The sequence below is a fragment of the Heterodontus francisci genome, chromosome 9 (genome assembly GCF_036365525.1).
Source record: "Heterodontus francisci isolate sHetFra1 chromosome 9, sHetFra1.hap1, whole genome shotgun sequence".
Classification (NCBI taxonomy): domain Eukaryota; kingdom Metazoa; phylum Chordata; class Chondrichthyes; order Heterodontiformes; family Heterodontidae; genus Heterodontus; species Heterodontus francisci.
Genome location: NC_090379.1, coordinates 9080896 through 9101086, shown reverse-complemented (window position 1 = coordinate 9101086; position 20191 = coordinate 9080896).

The window sequence follows — 20191 nt, the reverse complement described above, 5'->3', positions numbered from 1 at the left end:
CCCAGTGTTTTTAGTGTGGAAATTCACCCTGTGTCACTAGGCTAATTGAATGGCTGTAACTTTACATGGTGTGTGGATGAGGGAAATCCGTTATGTGCAGTTCGATGAAGTTTGTGAAGAAGTGGGAGGCTGACGAGCACATTTGAGAAAACAATCCTTGAGGTGATGAAGGTGTGGATTAGAGCTAGAGGCATAATTGGTGGATGGATACAGTCTTGGTATTTGACCTGGATATTGATATGACGTCCACCTGGCAGTTGAGCAGGACAAAGACACTTTCACCCAGTAAATATGGGTAGATTTTAAAGATGCCTGAGGTAAAAAGGCTCGTGTTGAACTTACTCCCCAAAGCCAATCCCAGGTGACTGCAGCTGATTTTAACAAACAACCTAATATCAATGGTAATTGGTCTAGGAACATAGGAGAAGGAGTAAGCCATTCAGCCCGTCGAGCCTGCTCCACCATTCAATTAGTTCATGGCTGATCATCTACCTCAATACCACTTTCCCGCGCTTTCCCCATATCACTTGATGTCATTTGTCTCCAGAAATCTATCGATTTCTTTCTTGAACATGCTCAGTGATTGAGCTTCCATAGCCCTCTGGGGTAGAGACTTCCAAAGATTCACCACCCCCTGAGTAAAGAAATTCCTCCTCCTCTCAGTAATAAATAGCCTGCCTCTTGCTCTGAGACTGTGTCCCCTTGTTCTAGACTCACCAGATAGAGGAAACATCCTATCCACATCCACCCTGTCACGCCCGGCAAGAATTTTGTAAGTTTCAATTAGATCACCTAAAATTCTTCGAAACTCTAGAGAATACAGGCCCAGTTTCCTCAATCTCTCCTCATAAGACAATCTTGCCATCCCAGGGATTAGTCTGGTGAACCTCCATTGCACTCCTTCCATGGCAAGTAGATCCTTTCTTAGATGAGGAGACCAAAACTGTACACAATACTCCAGGTCCAGTCTCACCAATGCTCTGTACAATTGCAGTAAGACTCCTTTGCTCCTGTACTCAAATCCTCTTGCGATGAAGGCCAACATAACATTTGCCTTCCTAATTGCTTGCTGCACATGCATGCTAGCTTTTCGTGACTCATGAAAAAGAACCCAGGTCCCTTTGGACATCAACACTTTCCAACCCCTCTCCATTTAAGAAATACTCTGTCTTTCTATTTTTTTCTACCAAAGTTTCTACTTTACCTATTCCCATTATATTCCATCTGCCATGTTCTTGCCCATTCACTTAGTCTGTCCAAGTCCCCTTGAAGCCTCCTTGCATTCTCTTTACAACTTACATTTCCACCCAGTTTTGTGTTATCAGCAAATTTGAAAATATTACATTTGGTTCCCACATCCAAATCATTTATATAGATTGTGAATAGCTGTGGCCCTAGCACTGATCCTTGCAGCACCCCACTAGTAACATCCTGCCATCCTGAGAATGACCTGTTTATTCCTACTCTCTGTTTTCTGTTAACCAATTCTCAATCAATACCAGTATATTATCCCCAATCCCATGTGCTCTAATTTGTTTACTAACCTGTGTGGGACCTTATCAAAAGCCTTCTGAAAATCTAAATACACCACATCCACTGATTCTCCCTTATCTATGCTACAAGTAAAATCCTCAAAAAACACCAACCGGTTTGTCAAACATGATTTCCCTTTCATAAAACCATGTTGACTCTGTCCAATCATATCATTATTTTCTAAGTGTTTAGTTATCACAAAGAACAAAGATAATTACAGCACAGGAACAGGCCCTTCGGCCCTCCAAGCCTGCGCCGATCCAGATCCTCTCTCTAAACATGTCGCCTATTTTCTAAGGTTCTGTATCTCTTTTCTTCCTGCCCATTCATGTATCTGTCTAGGTATATCTTAAAAGACTCCATCGTGCCCGCATCTACCACCTCCGCTGGCAACGCATTCCAGGCACCCACCACCCTCTGCGTAAAGAACTTTCCACGCATATCCCCCCTAAACTTTTCCCCTTTCACTTTGAAATTGTGTCCTCTAGTAATTGAATCCCCCACTCTGGGAAAAAGCCTCTTGCTATCCACCCTGTCTATACCTCTCATGATTTTGTACACCTCAATCAGGTCCCCCCTCAACCTCCGTCTTTCTAATGAAAATAATCCTAATCTACTCAACCTCTCTTCATAGCTAGCGCCCTCCATACCAGGCAACATCCTGGTGAACCTCCTCTGCACCCTCTCCAAAGCATCCACATCCTTTTGATAATGTGGCGACCTTAATAATACTTTATAATAGATTCTAACGTTTTCCCTACAACTGACGTCAAACCAACAGGTCTGTAGTTCCCCATTTCTCTCTCCCTCCTTTATTAAATAGTGGGGTTACATTTGCTACTTTCCAGTCTGCAGGAACCTTTCCAGAATCTCTAGAATTTTGAAAGATAACCACCAATACATCCACTGTCTCCATAGCCACCTCCTTCAACACTCTGGGATGTAGCTCATCTGGTCCAAGAGATTTATCAACCTTCAACCAGTTAATTTTTTGAGTACTACCTCTTTATTGATACTAATTTCTTTCAGATCCTCCGTTTTACAAGTCCCTTAATTCCTTAGTATTTCGGGGAGATGCTCTGTATCTTCCTCCATGAAGACAGACACAAAGTAGTTGTTTAGTTTCTCCACCATTTCCCTATTCATTATAAATTTTCCTGTCTCCGCTTGTAATGGACCCACATTTGTCCTTGCTAATCATTTCCTTTTCATATACCTAAAGAAGCTTTTACAGTCCATCTTATGTTTCTTGCTAGCTTGCACTTATATTTTCTTTTCCCTTTCTTTATCAGTTTCTTGGTCATCCATTGCTGAATTCTAAATTTCTCCCAATCCTGGGGTTTACCAATTTTTCTATAAACCTTATAAGCCACTTCCTTTGATCTAATGCAATCAATAACTACTTTTGTTAGCCATAGTTGATTCATCGTTTTTGTTGAGATTTTGTGTCTTAGAGAAACTTATATTTGTTGTAGACCATGTAATACTTCTTTAAATTCTAACCATTGCCTGTCTACTATCAAATCTTTTAGTGTATTTTCCCAAACTACCATAGCCAACTTGCCCCTCATACCTTCATAGTTTCCTTTGTTCAGATTTAAGCCCCTAGTTTCAGAATGAACTATATCACTTTCAAACTTAATGTAAATCTCTATCATATTATGGTCACTATATCCCAAAGGCTCCTTTACAGCAAGGTTATTAATTAGCCTTGATAATACAATCATCATCGCTAGGAAAAAAAGTACTGAGCAAATTATTGGGATTGATGGCAGACAAGTCCCCAGGGCCTGATGGCCCACATCCTAGGGTCTTAAAGGAAGTGGCAGCGGAGATAGTGGATCCATTGGTTATAATATTCCAAATTCCCTGGATGCGGGAAAGGCTCCAATGGATTGGAAAAAAGCTAATATAATGCCCTTATTCAAAAAGGGAGGGAGGCAGAAAGTAGGAAACTATAGACCAGTTAGTTTAACATCTGTCATTGGGAAATTGTTAGAATCCATTATTAAGGAAGTAATAACAGGACATTTAGAAAGCCAAAACATAATCTATCAGAGTCAGCATGGTTTTATGAAGGGTAAATCGTGTTTGACTAATTTGCTAGAGTTCTTCGAAGCTGTAACAAGCAAAGTGGATAATGGGGATCCTGTAGATGTAGGTTATCTGGACTTTCAGAAGGCATTTGATAAGGTGCCACACAAAAGGTTAATACACAAGGTAAGATCACATGGGGTTAGGGGCAATTTATGAGCTTGGATCGAGGATTGGCTAACCAACAGAAAACAGAGTCAGGATAAATGGGTCTTTTTCTGGCTGGCAAGATGTAACTAGTGGGGTGCCACAGGGTTCGGTCTTCGGGCCCCAACTATTTACAATCTATATGAATGACTTGGATGCAGGGATAGAAGGTACTATAGCCAAATTTGTAGATGACACTAAAATAGGTGGGCTAGTAAGTTACAATAAAGAAATAAGAAATTTACAAATGGCTATGGATAGGTTAGGTGAATGGGCCAAAATTTGGCAGATGGAGTTTAACGTGGATAACTGTGAGGTTATCCATTTTGGTTGGAAGAATAGAAAGGAAAATTATTATCTAAATGGAGAGAAACTTCAGAGTGCTTCGGTGCAGAGGGATCTGGGTGTCCTCGTGCATGATTTGCTGAAAACTAGTATGCAGGTACAGCAGGTAATAAGAAAGGCAAATGGAATTTTGGCATTTATTACTAAAAGAATAGAGTATAAAAGTAGGGAAGTGTTGCTGCAACTGTACAAGGCATTAGTGCGACCGCACCTGGAGTATTGCACACAGTTTTGGTCCCCTTACTTGAGGAGGGATGTAGTTGTATTGGAGGCAATTCAGAGGAGGTTCACTAGATTGATTCCAGAGGTGAGGGGTTTGTTATATGAAGAGAGATTGAGCAGTTTAGGCCTTTACTCTCTAGAGTTTAGAAGAATAGGGCGGCACAGTGGCGCAGTGGTTAGCACCGCAGCCTCACAGCTCCAGGGACCCGGGTTCGATTCCGGGTACTGCCTGTGTGGAGTTTGCAAGTTCTCCCAGTGTCTGCCGTGGGTTTTCTGCGGGTGCTCCGGTTTCCTCCCACAAGCCAAAAGACTTGCAGGTTGATAGGTAAATTGGCCATTATAAATTGTCACCAGTATAGGTAGGTGGTAGGGAAATATAGGGACAGGTGGGGATGTTTGTTGGGAATATGGGATTAGTGTAGGATTAGTATAAATAGGTGGTTGATGTTCGGCACAGTCTCGGTGGGCCGAAGGGCCTGTTTCAGTGCTGTATCTCTAATCTAATCTAATAAGAGAACAAATTGAGGTATGTAATATGATTAAGGGGATTGACAAAGTAAATGTAGAGAGGATGTTTCCTCTGGTGGGGCAATCTGGAATGAGAGGTCGGTGGATGCCGGGACATTGAGTAAATTTAAGGAGTAGATAGACAGATTTTTAATTAGTAATGGGTTGAAGGGTTATGGAGAATGGGCAGGAAAGTGGAGTTGAGGCCAAGATGAGATCAGCCATAATCGTATTGAATGGCGGAGCAGGCTCGAGGGGCTGAATTGCCTACTCCTGCTCCTAGTTTTTATGTTCTTATACTAAATCTACAATAGCCCAATCCCCAGCTAGTTCTTCAATATTCTGCTCCAGAAACCCATCTCGTACACACTCCAGGAATTCATCCTCCACAGCATTAATGCTGATTAGGTATACTCAGTCTATATGTAAATTGAAGTCGCCCATTATTACTGTATGACCCATGTTACATGCACCTCTAATTTTCTGATATCTACCATGCCCAACATTATCACTACTGTTTGGTGGCCTCTAAACAACTCCCACCAACATTTGTTGCCCCTTGCTGTTTCTTAGCTCCACCCAAATTGATTCTACATCTTGGTCTTTCGATCTAAGATCCTTTCTCAGTAATGTACTGATCTTGTCCCTTATTAAGAGCGCTACCCCACCTCCTTTTTCTTTTTGCCTATCCTTCCTAAATGACAAAAAGCCTTGACTATTCAGTTCCCAGTCTTGGTAACCCTGTAACCAAGTCTCCGTAATGGCAATTAAATCACACCCATTTACCTCTATTTGTGCCTTCAAATCATCTACCTTCTTGCAAATGCATTATTCCTCACTCTGATCCTATTTGATGCTTGCCTTCACTTCGTCTATCTTTTAATTTCACTTACTACTTTTCTATTTCCTGTTATCAGTTTTGCTTCCCTCCAATCTTCCCTTCCTGGCACACTCAGATTATTAATTCCTTTATTGCCAACTTGCTCTCTTCTCTTCTCTCTCTCTCTAAATTATCACATCTTCCCTCGCTTGATCCTTTGCCTCCACTATTTTGTTTAAAGCCTTCTCTAACGCCTTAATTATACATCTCACCAGAACACTGGTCCCAGCATGGTTCAGGTGAAGACTGTCCCAACGGTACAGCTCCCAGTTTCCCAGTACTGGTGCCAGTGCCCCATGAATCAAAACCCATTTCTCCCACACCAATGTTTGAGCCACTCATTTAACTCTCTAATCTTATTTACCCTACACCAATTTGCTCGTGGCTCAGGTAATAATTATTACCTGTTGAGGTTTTGTTTTTTAATTTAGCACCTAGTTGCTCATACTCTCTATGCAGGACCTCTGCTAGTCCTATTTATGTCATTGGGATCCATGTGGACTTCGAAAACTGGATCCTCCCCCCCCACACCCCCACTGCAAGCTCCTCTCCAGCCCTGAGCAGATGTCCTGAACTCTGGCACGGTACAGGCAACACAGCCTTCTGGACTCGCTCCCTTGGCTGCAGAGAACTGTGTCTATCCCCCTGGCTATACTGTCCCCTACTACCACTACATTCCTATTTACTCTCCCAGCTTGAATGGCTTCTCCTAACAAGGAATTTTAAAATTTTAATCCTTATTTTCAAATCCCTCGGTAGCTTCATCCCTCCGTAACCTGTCAGGCAGGGAGGAAGTTGTCGAGCGATGGAGCCATGGTTTACTAAAGAAGTTGAAGCGCTTGTCAAGAGGAAGAAGAAGGCTTATGTTAGGATGAGACGTGAAGGCTCAGTTAGGGCGCTTGAGAGTTACAAGCTAGCCAGGAAGGATCTAAAGGGAGAGCTAAGAAGAGCAAGGAGAGGACACGAGAAGTCACTGGCGGATAGGATCAGGGAAAACCCTAAGGCTTTCTATAGGTATATCAGGAATAAACGAATGACTAGAGTTAGATTAGGGCCAATCAAGGATAGTAGTGGGAAGTTGTGTGTCGAATCAGAGGAGATAGGGGAAGCGTTAAATGAATATTTTGCGTCAGTATTTACAGTGGAGAAAGAAAATGTTGTCGAGGAGAATACTGAGATTCAGACTACTAGGCTAGATGGGATTGAGGTTCACAAGGAGGAGGTGTTAGCAATTTTGGAAAGTGTGAAAATAGATAAGTCCCCTGGGCCAGATGGGATTTATCCTAGGATTCTCTGGGAAGCTAGGGAGGAGATTGCAGTGCCCTTGTCCTTGATCTTTATGTCGTCATTGTCGACAGGAATAGTGCCGGAAGACTGGAGGATAGCAAATGTTGTCCCCTTGTTCAAGAAGGGGAGTAGAGACAGCCCTGGTAATTATAGACCTGTGAGCCTTACTTCGGTTGTGGGTAAAATGTTGGAAAAGGTTATAAGAGACAGGATTTATAATCATCTTGAAAAGAATAAGTTCATTAGCAATAGTCAGCACGGTTTTGTGAAGGGTAGGTCGTGCCTTACAAACCTTATTGAGTTTTTCGAGAAGGTGACCAAACGGGTGGATGAGGGTAAAGCAGTGGATGTGGTGTATATGGATTTCAGTAAGGCGTTTGATAAGGTTCCCCACGGTAGGCTATTGCAGAAAATACGGAAGTATGGGGTTGAAGAGCTTTGGATCAGAAATTGGCTAGCTGAAAGAAGACAGAGGGTGGTGGTTGATGGCAAATGTTCATCCTGGAGTTTAGTTACTAGTGGTGTACCGCAAGGATCTGTTTTGGGGCCACTGCTGTTTGTCATTTTTATAAATGACCTGGATGAGGGTGTAGAAGGGTGGGTTAGTAAATTTGCGGATGACACTAAGGTCGGTGGAGTTGTGGATATTGTCAAAGGATGTTGTAGGGTACAGAGGGACATAGATAGGCTGCAGAGCTGGGCTGAGAGATGGCAAATGGAGTTTAATGCGGAAAAGTGTGAGGTGATTCACTATGGAAGGAGTAACAGGAATGCAGAGTACTGGGCTAATGGGAAGATTCTTGGTAGTGTAGATGAACAGAGAGATCTTGGTGTCCAGCTACATAAATCCCTGAAAGTTGCTACCCAGGTTAATAGGGCTGTTAAGAAGGCATATGGTGTGTTAGCTTTTATTAGGAGGGGGATCGAGTTTCGGAGCCATGAGGTCATGCTGCAGCTGTGCAAAATTCTGGTGAGACCGCACCTGGAGTATTGTGTGCAGTTCTGGTCACCGCATTATAGGAAGGATGTGGAAGCTTTGGAAAGGGTGCAGAGGAGATTTACTAGGATGTTGCCTGGTATGGAGGGAAGGTCTTACGAGGAAAGGCTGAGGGACTTGAGCTTGTTTTCATTGGAGAGAAGGAGGAGGAGAGGTGACTTAATAGAGACATATAAGATAATCAGTGGGTTAGATAGGGTGGATAGTGAGAGTCTTTTTCCTCGGATGGTGATGGCAAACACGAGGGGTCATAGCTTTAAGTTGAGGGGTGATAGATATAGGACAGATGTTAGAGGTAGTTTCTTTACTCAGAGAGTAGTAGGGGCGTGGAACGCCCTGCCTGCAACAGTAGTAGACTCGCCAACCTTAAGGGCATTTAAGTGGTCATTGGATAGACATATGGATGAAAATGGAATAGTGTAGGTCAGATGGTTTCACAGGTCGGCGCAACATCGAGGGCCGAAGGGCCTGTACTGCGCTGTAATATTCTAATTCTAATTCTAATTCTAAACTCCTCCAGCCCTAGAAACCTCCAAGATCTCTGTGTTCGTCTAATTCTGGCCTCTTGAGTATCCCCAATTTTAATTGCTCCACCATTGGTGGTCATGTCTTCAGCTGCTTAGGCCCAAAGCTCTGAAATCACTTCCTTAAACCTCTCCACCTCTCTACCTCCCTCTTTCCTTCTTTAAGATGTTTTTTAAAGCCTAAAACTCTTTGCCCAAACCTTTGGTTATCTGTCCTAATAACTCACTGTTGAACTTCTGTTAGATAAAACTCCTGTGAAGTGCCTTGGGACATTTTACTATGTGAAAAGGTGCTTATGTAAATGCAACCTGTTAGTTTTCTTTTGTTGATAGCACAGATGTCAGGCTATGCGGCTGTCTGCAGCAACATGAAAGAGACAAGCGTCAAGAGAAAAGACATTTGGGATATAAGTCTTCGGCCAGTTGTCCCAAACTTGCTCTTCCTCTTGTTCTTTTGCAGATAACGCTTGCGGTCTGGACATTAACCTCCACAAAGAGCAAAGGACAGAGGTCATCTTGACCTCTCAAGATACTTCAAAGGAAAGCGCTGCAAAGAAAAAGCAGTTGGCCCAATTATTGAAAATGGTAGCAAGCCATACTTCACATCTCCTAAAGGGGAACGTGGCCCAAAAGTAGGTTGCTACTCGTTAGTTTTGTGTACTGCTTTCTTAATTTTAAGTTTTTTTTTGTTTGTCTATAGAAGGAAAAAGCATCTTTTCTGGGTAACGGATCTTCCATTTTTCCTACCTAGTTTCCAGCACTCCCAGGGAAGGAATACCAGGAGTTCGGTGCAGAATAAAGCTCCCTCTACATTGTCCCATCAAACATTCCTAGTGTAGGTACAGCACAGGTAGAGCAAAGCTCCCTTTACACTGTACCACCAAACACTCCCAGGGCAGGTACAGAACGGGGTTAGATACAGAGCAAAGCTCCCTAAAAAGAAAAGAGAATAAGAAAGAAAATACGGGGTAGATACAGAGTAAAGCTCCCTCTACACTGTTCCATCAAACACTCCTAGGCCAGGTACAACATAAGTTAGATACAGAGTAAATCTCTCTCTACACTGTTCCATCAGACATTCCAAGTTCAGGCAGAACATGGGAATAAATTGTGCATTTACCTGGAAGAATAGTACATGCTTCTCTCTTTTCCTGTTCCTTTTCTATTTCATATGCTGGCACTTTGGTTGTGAGATATTAAAGGTCGAGTTGACACTCTGTGGTAAATCTTGCCAGACCCTGCAATAGTGTTCGAGGCTCACAAATTAATATTTGCCTGTATTATTTTGATGTACCTGTACAAATTATTGGTTTGACTGTGGCTAGAATATTGGATGCGACACTGAATATGGCAGTCGTACAGAAATTGTGATAGCAAATTGGTCAGCCATTTTAAGCTCACTCTGCCCAATTCTCTTTTCTATTGACTTTGATTGAAAAGAACATCAGGAAGAGTGTAATGCAGTCTGCTAATTCATTATCTCCAGTTCTGTACTAATGCCCAAGACCGGTTCACAATCCCCCCACTTTATGTCCAGTTGCTGCAAGCTCCTCCCCACCAGGCATTATCAGTAGTTTTAATCCAGGATGCAACATGAGCCACTAGCACCACACATCGGTATTGCATGGCCTGGCTCAGTCCACGTCCAACTGTCCCAAGGTCCAATTCAAGGACATAGTCATAGCAGTCTAGATTCTTCCCTTCCCTGCTTCCCAACACCAACTCTGCCATTTTCCTTCCTCATACAGTCCTCCAAATGACAGTGAGAAAGGGGGAAAGTAATAGAGACAGACAGCAAGAGTAACAGAGAGGCAGAAAAAGGGGAAGAGTAATATGCCAGGATTTCCCAGGGGAAAAGTGGACAGCGATGGAGGTGGGGGTGGGGTGGGGTGGGGGCCGCTGTAAGATTGCATGAAATGGCTGCAGGTTGGGCCTCTGCATCATCACACTGGGACGCAATTTCACAAGCGGCAGATGACAAGTTGGGCTGAATTTTACAGACACCCGCCGTTGGTTGTCGTGGTGGAGGGTGCCCGGAAAATGACTCTGGCAGAGACCCTCCATGGGCCTCAATGCCGGGAAGGCCTGGCCCAATATATAGCCAGTGGCGGCAAGGCCTGGTGGCAGCCCCCCCCCCACCACTGCGGCTCGGCAACGGGGCACCCATTAACATATTTTAATCCATTAAAACTAATGAATTAATCAGACTTGTGCCTCTGCCTTCTATCCTGCTGCAATATTGGTGCCAGTGGCTGGCAGTCCCTCGCCTTCAGATCCTCATCTGGAGAACTGAGGCAGAATACTGGTGGGGAGGGAAGACCAGGTAAGTTTCTCAGTGCGGGAGTGGGGTCAAACGAATTTTATTGGTTTAGGGGATGGTGGGAAGGGTTCGAGTTTCAAGTTTATGTAATTGGTGGGGGGGAGGGAAGGTCAAGTGGACAAGGAAAGTGTTTTGGGATGGGAGATGGCAAGAAATTAATTGCATGATTATTGGGGGGTGGGAGACGGGCAAATTCAATCTTTAAAACATTTTTTTGTGACCTCTTTCTTTAAATATTTTAAATTGAATGGAAGGGCTCGAAGCCCTTTAAACATGGCGTTAGCACCTGCGCAAAGGGTGCTGACACCATTGCCGGGGACGGACAACCCATCCCTTCCACGTCATCAGCGTGGTCGGTCCGCCCTGGCAGCCGCAGCTCCGCGTAATATGTTCCGCACAGGTGGACCACCATTGTTTCCGTCTGCCGCTGATTACAGCAGCAGAAATAAATTCTAACCCATTGCGTGGGGACTCCACTCGCTTTTCAAAAACGAGCGACTAAAAGGCAATTTGGATGATTAAGAACAAAGAACAAAGAACAGTACAGCACAGGAACAGGCCATTCGGCCCTCCAAGCCTGCGCCAATCTTGATGCCTGCCTAGACTAAAACCTTTTGCACTTCTGGGGACCATATCCCTCTATTCCCATCCTATTCATGTATTTGTCAAGATGTCTCTTAAACGTCACTATCGTATCTGCTTCCACCACCTCCCCCGGCAGCAAGTTCCAGGCACTCACCACCCTCTGTGTAAAGAACTTACCTCGCACATCCCCTCTAAACTTTGCCCCTTGTCCCTTAAACCTATGTCCCCTAGTAACTGACTCTTCCACCCTGGGAAAAAGCTTCTGACTATCCACTCTGTCCATGCCGCTCATAACTTTGTAAACCTCTATCATGTCGCCCCTCCACCTCCGTCGTTCCAGTGAAAACAATCCGAGTTTATCCAACCTCCCCTCATAGCTAATGCCCTCCAGACCAGGCAACATCCTGGTAAACCTCTTCTGTACCCTCTCCAAAGCCTCTTGATTTGAAAACTGATTTTATCGGCCCCTCCGAACTTTGAGTAGCGCACGGGCGTTATGGGGGTTTAGAGGCTCGGCAACTTTTAAAGAACAGCACAGAGTGGCAGCTGTTGGTGTTGCTGCATTCAGCAGATGGGCAGTGAGGAGTTTCATTGCAAGGAAAGAGTTTTCTTGCGAGGTTCAGGAGGAGCGTTCCTAATACAATTAGGTGGAGTTTGTGCCAGATCTACCCATTTGTACCCAATTGGGTCCAAATTTGCATATTTAAAGGACCAGGCAGACAAGCAAGCCTTGGGCCTCAGTGGGGTGTGAAATGGGTGGACAATGGTTGATAATGTTTAGATAAACACATAAAGAGTGGTTGAAGGTTGGCCTCTGTGCTGTAAAATTCATTCAGCCCATTGTGCCTGTGCTGACTCTTTGAAAGAGCTATCCAATTAGTCCCACACTTCCGGCTCTTTCCCCATAGCCCGGCAAATTTCTCCCTTTCAAATATGTATCCAATTCTCTTTTGAATGTGACGATTGTATCTACTTCCACCACCTTTACAGGTGACGCATTCCAGATCTCCACAACTCACTGTGCAAAGCAATTTCTCCTTACTTTCCTCTAGCTGGTTCTTTTGTCAATTATTTGAATCCTGTGTCCTCTGGTTACCGACCCTGCTGCCAAGCAAAAAACTGGCACCTGCAGCGCTCTACCCTGGTAAAGATTTGATCAACTCAAGAAGGGGGGGGCGGGGGGATTGCCCATGTAAGCGTTGCTCTGATAGGTTCTTTTCTCTCTTTAGCGACTAATAAAGAAGAAAATATCACCAATGGGAAAACAACGAGAATGACCCGAAGCCCAGATCAGCTTGAAACATAAACTATTTACAAACTGCAGTTACAGGAGAGGGCTGAACTCCCAGCATTTGGTCACTGTTTACACAAGTTGGACTCCCAGAAATCCTGCTTCTCAATATACAACTACATAGAAGGAAATTAAAGATGTTCAGATTCAAAGTGAGGTGCCTTGTTAATGTTTCGTGTTCCCTTGCTCTCAATCAGGCAATTAGGAATGCACATTGCAGATTTAGTGGTCTTTATCTCAAAGCCAGCTGGTATACAAAAGGGGAGGAAGTGATGCTTCTGTTGTACACGGCCTTTATCAGATCCCATCTGGAGTACTGCATTCAGTTCTGGATGCTGCTCCTCAGGACGGAGTGCGTGCAGATTCACCAGAATGATACCAGGGCTTAAAAGGTTTGTTACGACCAGGTGAGGAAAGGGTCTAGGGCTCCCCTCTCGGCTTTTTCCTGGTTTGGCTGTAACAGGGTTTAACTTTTAAAACACCGTTTTTTTTGCTTCCCCTGAGAGAGTCCTTGCTCACTGCTCTGTAATTGTAATTGTGAAGGAATCAAACAGGCAGGTTTTCTCAGATTTAAACAAGAAAGGTGTAAGTTTATTAACCTTAAAACTCTAACTCAGTTAAAACTACTAAGAATATGCAATGCAACCACACAAGTATTCATTCACAATAAACACACACACAAATAGATACAGAGGAGGAGAAAAAATGAAAGGCGGAATGTTTGAAGTAGTAGATAGAATTCAGTTACTGGTTTTGCGTTGGATGTAAAGTCTTTGACTGAAGTTAAGTCTTGCAGTTCACAGTGGGGACCAATGCACACTTTCAAACTTGTTTTGCTGTTACCAGAAGGCTGCAGGCGTCTTCTGTCTTGAGGCTTAAGTTACTTCTGTAGGTCCCAGGAACTTTACATAAGAGAAAGACAGAGAGAGAGAGAGAGAGAGAGAGACCTTACTTCCCTTTGTCTTCAACAAATAGTCACTATCCTCATATCCCCTTATGTCATTTGTATTTAGAAATCTGTCAATCTCTTCTTTAAGCATACTCAATGACTGAGCTTCCACAGCCACAGTGGAGAATTAAACAACTGACAGGAGGAGGTGGCTCCCCAAATAACCCCATCCTCAATGATAGAGAGGCCCAGCACATCAGTGCGAAAGATAAGGCTGAAGCATTTGCAACAATCCAGAAGAGCTGAGTTGATGATCCATCTCAGCCTTCTCCAGCATCACAGATGTCAGACTTCAGCCAATTCGATTCACTCCGCGTGATATCAAGAAATGACTGAAAGCACTGGATACTGCGAAGGCTATGGGCCCTGACAACATTCTGGCAATAGTACTGAAGATATGTGCTCCAGAACTGGCCACACAAGTAGCCAAGCTGTTCCAGTACAGCTACAACATTGGTATCTACCTGGACAAATCCAACCCAGCCAATTACCGTCCCATCAGTCTAATTTCAATCATCAGTAAAGTGAAGGAAGGTGTCATCAACAGTGCGATCAAGTGGCCCTTGCTTAGCAATAACCTGCTCACTGACGCTCAGTTTGGGTTCCGCCAGGGCCACTCAGCTCCTGACCTCATTACAGCCTTGGTTCAAACATGGACAAAAGAGCTGAACTCCAGAGGTGAGGTGAGAGTCACTGTCCTTGACATCAAGGCAGCATTTGACCGAGTATGGCATCAAGGAGCCCTAGAAAAACTGGAGTCAATGGGAATCAGGGGAAAACTCTCCGCTGGTTGGAGTCATATCGAGCACAAAGGAAGATGGTTGCGGTTATTGGAGGTCAATCATCTCAGCTCCAGGACATCACTGCAGGAGTTCCTCAGGGTAGTGTCCTGGGCCCAACCATCTTCAGCTGCTTCATCAATGACCTTCCTTCAATCATAAGGTCAGAAGTGGGGACGTTCGCTGATGATTGCAAAATGTTCACCATTCGCGACTCTTCAGATACTGAAGTAGTCCGTGTAGAAATGCAGCAATACCTGGACAATATCCAGGCTTGGGCTGATAAGTGGCAAGTAACATTCGTGCCACACAAGTGCCAGGCAATGACCATCTCTAACAAGAGTGAATCTAACCATCACCCCTTGACGTTCAATGGCATTGCGATCGCTGAATCCCCCACTATCAACATCCTGGGAGTTACCATTGACCAGAAACTGAACTGGAGTAGCCATATAAATACTGTGGCTACAAGAGTAGTTCAGAGAATAGGAATCCTGTGGTGAGTAACTCACCTCCTGACACCCAAAGCCTCTCTACCATTTACAAGGCACACGTCAGGAGTGTGATAAGTGCAGCACCAACAGTACTCAAGCAGCTTGACGCCATCCAGGACAACGGAGCCCGCTTGATTGGCACCCCATCTACAAACATTCACTCCCTCCACCACCGACGCACAGTGGGAGCAGCGTGTACCATCCGTAAGATGCACTGCAGCAATGCACCAAGGCTCCTGAGACAGCACCGTTTGAGCCTGCGACATCGACCACTTAGAAGGACAAGGGCAGCAGTTGCATGGGAACACCACCACCTGCAAGGTCCCCTACTGGGGTGGTTCTCCTTGAAACAGAGAAGGCTGAGGGGAGAACTGAATGAAATGTACAAAATTTTGAGGGACCTGGATAGAGTGGAGGTGAAGGGTCTATTCACCTTAGCAGAGAGGTTAGTGACAAGGGAACATAGATTTAAAATGATTGATAGAAAAATTAGAGGGGAGATTAAAAACAACATTTTCACCCAGAGGGTGGGAGGGGTCTGGAACTCAGTTCTGAAAGGGTAGTTGAGGCAGAAACCCTCAACTCATTCAAAAGGAGTCTGGATATGCACCTCAAGTGCCATAATCTGCAGGGCTGCAGACAAAATGCTGGAAGGTGGGATTTAAATAGGTGGATCGTTTCTCGGCCATCACAGACACAATGTGGCCTCTTTCTGTGCCTTAAACTTTCTATGATTCTATGATTCTAAGCCACACAACATCCTGACTTGAAACTATATCGCCATACCTTCACTGTCACTGGGACAAAACCCTGGAACTCCCTTTCTAACAGCAATGTAGGTGTACCTACCCCACATGGACTGCAGTGGTTCAAGAAGGCATCTCACCACCACCTTCTCAAGGGAAATTAGGGCTGGGCAATAAATGTTGGCCTTGTCAGCGACACCCATATCCCATGAATGAATAAAAATGTTAAAAAAAGCTCACCTGTGAGGTTTGTTGGTTATTCAAAGCTTACGAGCCACACTCAGTGGGGGTGGGGGGAGGTGTGGAATGCTAGCTCTTACACAGACTCAATGTCTTTTGCTCATCGCTATTGACAAAACCCATCTGGCTAATTGAATCTGGGAACACTCCCATTATCTCTCGAGGCAACTATCTCTCAGAATGCAAATGTGCAGCCATGTTTTCAGCCACTGCCCTGTGGTCTTTTTAAACAAGTTATGTTCAAGGTCCAGTAACAGTTCAAATAGTGTTCCATATGATGAAATTAATATGTTTCCATTTGACAGGTGAGGTTTCCTTCACAGGTTAAATTATGAGGACAGAGTGCATTAACTTGGCTTCTATTTACTTGTGTACAATAAGTGGAGGCAGGATCTGATCAAGGTGTTTCAAATGATAAAGGGATTTGATAGGGCCAGTATGGAAAAGCTATTTCCTCTGGTGGGGAAATCCTGAACAAAGGGGCACAATCTTAAAATTAGAGCCAGGCTGTTCATGAGTGAAACAAGAAGCACTTGTTCACATGAAGGGTAGTGGAAATAGAGTCGTCGTCATTTATGGCACAGAAGGAGGCCATTCAGCCCACTGAGTCCATTCCAGTTCTCCATGGAGCAATCCAGTCAGTCTCACTCCCCCTGCTCGATCCCCATAGCCCTGCAAGTTTATTTCTTTCAAGTGCCCATCCAATTTCCTTTTGAAATCATTAATTGTCTATGCTTCTACCACACTCATAGGCAGTGAGTTCCAGGCCATTACCACTTGCTGTGTAAAGTAGTTCTTTCTCACATTCCGCTGCATCTCTTGCCCAAGACCTTAATCTGTGTCCCCAGCCCTTGTAACATCAGCTAATGGGAACAGCTTTTCTTTGTCAATCTAATCCAAAATTGTCACAATCTTGAAAACTGCTATCAAATCTTCCCTCAATCTCCTTTGCTCCAAGGAGAACAACCCCAGCTTTTCCAACCTAACATTAGAACTAAAATTCCCAACCCTGGAACCATTCTGGTAAAGCTCCACAGCACCCCCTCAAGGACCCTCACATCCTTCCTAAAGTGTAGTGACCAGAACTGGATGCAATACACTAGGTGGTAGCCTAACCAGAGCGTTGTAAAGGCTCAGCGTAATTTCCCTGCTTTTGAAATCTGGAACTCTTGCCCCCAAAAAGCTGTGGATGTTGTGGGTCAGTTGGAGCTTTCCAGACTGAGATCGATGGATTTTTGTTAGACAAGGGAAGAAGGGATAGGGAACCAAGACAGATAAATGAAGTTAAGATACCGATAAGCCATGATCTAATTGAATGGTGGAACAGGTTCAAGTGGCTGAATTGCCTATTTCTTATGACCCAGTGCTGGAGTCCTCCCTGCAACTTGCAAACCCTTGGAGTATTTTATTCAGACAACATCTTGAGAAAAGCTTACAGAATAAAGGGAAAGCATTAAAACACCCAGTCCTCTATAAATTATCTTACGGCAAATCACAGGTGCATGATCAGATAAAAGTAGACTCCAAGGCGAAGGAGGTATTACGAAGGATGGCTAAGAGTTGAAATAAAAACAAAAAGTGCTGGAAATACTCAGCAGGTCTGGCAGCATTTGATGAGAGAGAAGCAGAGTTAACGTTTCAGGTCAGTGACTTCATCAGAACTGGCAAAGATTAGAAATGTAATAGGTTTTAAGCAAAGAAAGCAAGGGTGGGGCAAAAGATAACAAAAGGGAAGGTGTTGATCGGACAGAGGGTCACAGAGAATAACTGGCCAGAAGATCATTGAGCAAAGGCAAAGGGTGTGTTACTGGTGTAGTAGAAAGACAAAGCATTAGTGCAAAGAGGGTGTTAAATGACAGAATAATGAACATCCCTAGCCAAAAGCACAAACATGAAAAAAACCAGTGGACAGATACATGGGAAAAAAATTGAATGATGAAACAAACTAAAATAAAAGAAAAAGAAAAAGAAAAAAGAAAACTGAAAATAAAAAGGGTGGGGGCCAGTCATGCTCAGAAATTATTGAACTCAATGATCAGTCCGGTAGGCTGTCGCGTGCCGAATTGATAAATGAGATGTTGTTCCTCGAGCTTGCGTTGATGTTCACTGGAACACTGCAGCAAGCCCAGGACAGAGATGTGGGTATAAGAGCAGGGGGCGTGGTGTTGAAATGGCAAGTGACAGGAAGCTCGGGGTCATGAGCGAAGGTGTTCCACAAAGCGGTCACTCAATCTGCATTTGGTCTCCCCAATGTAGAGGGGACCACATAAATGAGCAGCGAATATAGTATGCTAAATTGAAAGAAGTGCAAGTAAATCGCTGCTTCATCTGAAAGGAGTGTTTGGGGCCTTGGATAGTGAGGAAAGAGGAGGTAAAAGGGCAGGCATTACACCTCCTGCGATTGCAAGGGAAGGTGCCGTGGGAAGGGAACAAGGTGTCAGGGGTAATGGAGGAGTGGAGCAGGGTGTCGCGGAGGGAACGATTCCTTTGGAATGCTGACAAGGGAGGTGAGGGGAAGATGCATTTAGTGGTGGCATCACACTGGACGTGGCAGAAATGGCAGAGGATGATCCTTTGGATGTGGAGGTTGGTCGGGTGGAAAGTGATGACAAGGGAATCCCTGTCGTGGTCATGAGAGGGAGGGATAGGTGAGGGTAGAGGTGCAGTAAATGGGCCGGACACGGTCAACCACAGTGGGGGGGAAATGCTTGGTTGAAGAAAAGGGAAGACATATCAGAAGTGCTGTTGTGAAAGTTTGCATCATCAGAGCAAATGAATCGGACATGGAGAAACTGGGAGAATGGAATGGAGTCCTTACAGGAGGCAAGGTGTGAAGAAGTGTAGTCAAGGTAGCTGAGGGAGCCAGTGGGCTTATAATGAATATTAGTAGACAGAGAACTCGAGGAAGGGAAAGGAAGTGTCGGAGATGGACCATGTAAAGTTAAGAGTAGGGTGGAAATTGGAAGTAAAGTTGATAAAGTTTTCCATTTCGGGGCAGGAGCAGGAAACAGCACCGACACAGTCATCATTGTACCAGAAAAAGAGTTGGGGGAGGGGGCCTGAGTAAGACTGGAACAAGGAATGTTTGACATCTCCCACAAAAAGACAGGCATAACTAGGAACCATGCGGGTAACCTTGTGATGGAATATAGCTTTAATAGGTTTAATTAGGTAGAATTTAGATATAGTTAATATATTATACCTTTTAGAATTCGACATTGAATAAATGGTCAGCTTTCAAGACTCACTGAAATTCCCCTTTAAGAAGGTAAAGTTAGAAATTTCAAGCTTTTTCAAGGTCCCTGTTACAATAGAATGTGAACCAGAAACAACTTTTAAGTTGGGAAATCCATTTCAGTGTTTCTGTTGCCAGGGACTTGGAGGATAAACACACATTGAAATATCCTGTCTGACATCAGTAAGAGGTAGCAATAACCTTAAATGATAGCGTCGGTTGGTGATGTAGACAGATCGGCTCAAAAGGTTGTTACAAGGTACGATAAAAACACAATTATAGATAATAAAACAATAAATGGAATAGTACTTACATGAAGAAGAGGTCAAGTAAACACAATTAAAACACAACATTTTGACCAGACAAATGCTCACAACTTCAAGAGCTGGGGAATTCCAGCTAAACATTCAGTGGAGATGCGAGTTAATGATACTACCAAATATGGATCTTAAAAGCAGGAAAAACACAAACAGAAAGGTAAGACCGAAATGCTAAAAAGGTCAGATGATACCTTAGAAACAGTATAAACATGAGCGTTTCTGAAGCCAAATTTAGAAGTGTTGAATCCTCATCAATACTTCTCACCCTCTGGCTTATGCAGGGAATTTAATTTAAAAGTTTACTTTAAATTTTGATGCATATTGTAAGATATTTTGCTATAACATTAGCAAGGTTAAACTTTTGGATTATATGTTAGAAATAAGATTATGTGTTACATCTCTTAGTAATATTTGATAATGTGATATACGTATCCACTTAAAAGTGTATTGCATGTTAAATTCTTTAATAAATATATAAAAGTTAATAAATCGTCTCATGTTGTATTCTGTATAAAACAACAAGAACCCCCTCTCTGTGTCTCTTTAAGTGGAGAGATACAGAGGAACATAAGAAGATACATATTAAAGAGAGTTTCCCAGACCCTTATAATATCTGGGACATTTATGACTTAGCCATAATTATTAAAAATAGGCTCTCCGAAAGATGGTGATATTCTCTGTTAGTTTTCTTTCTTT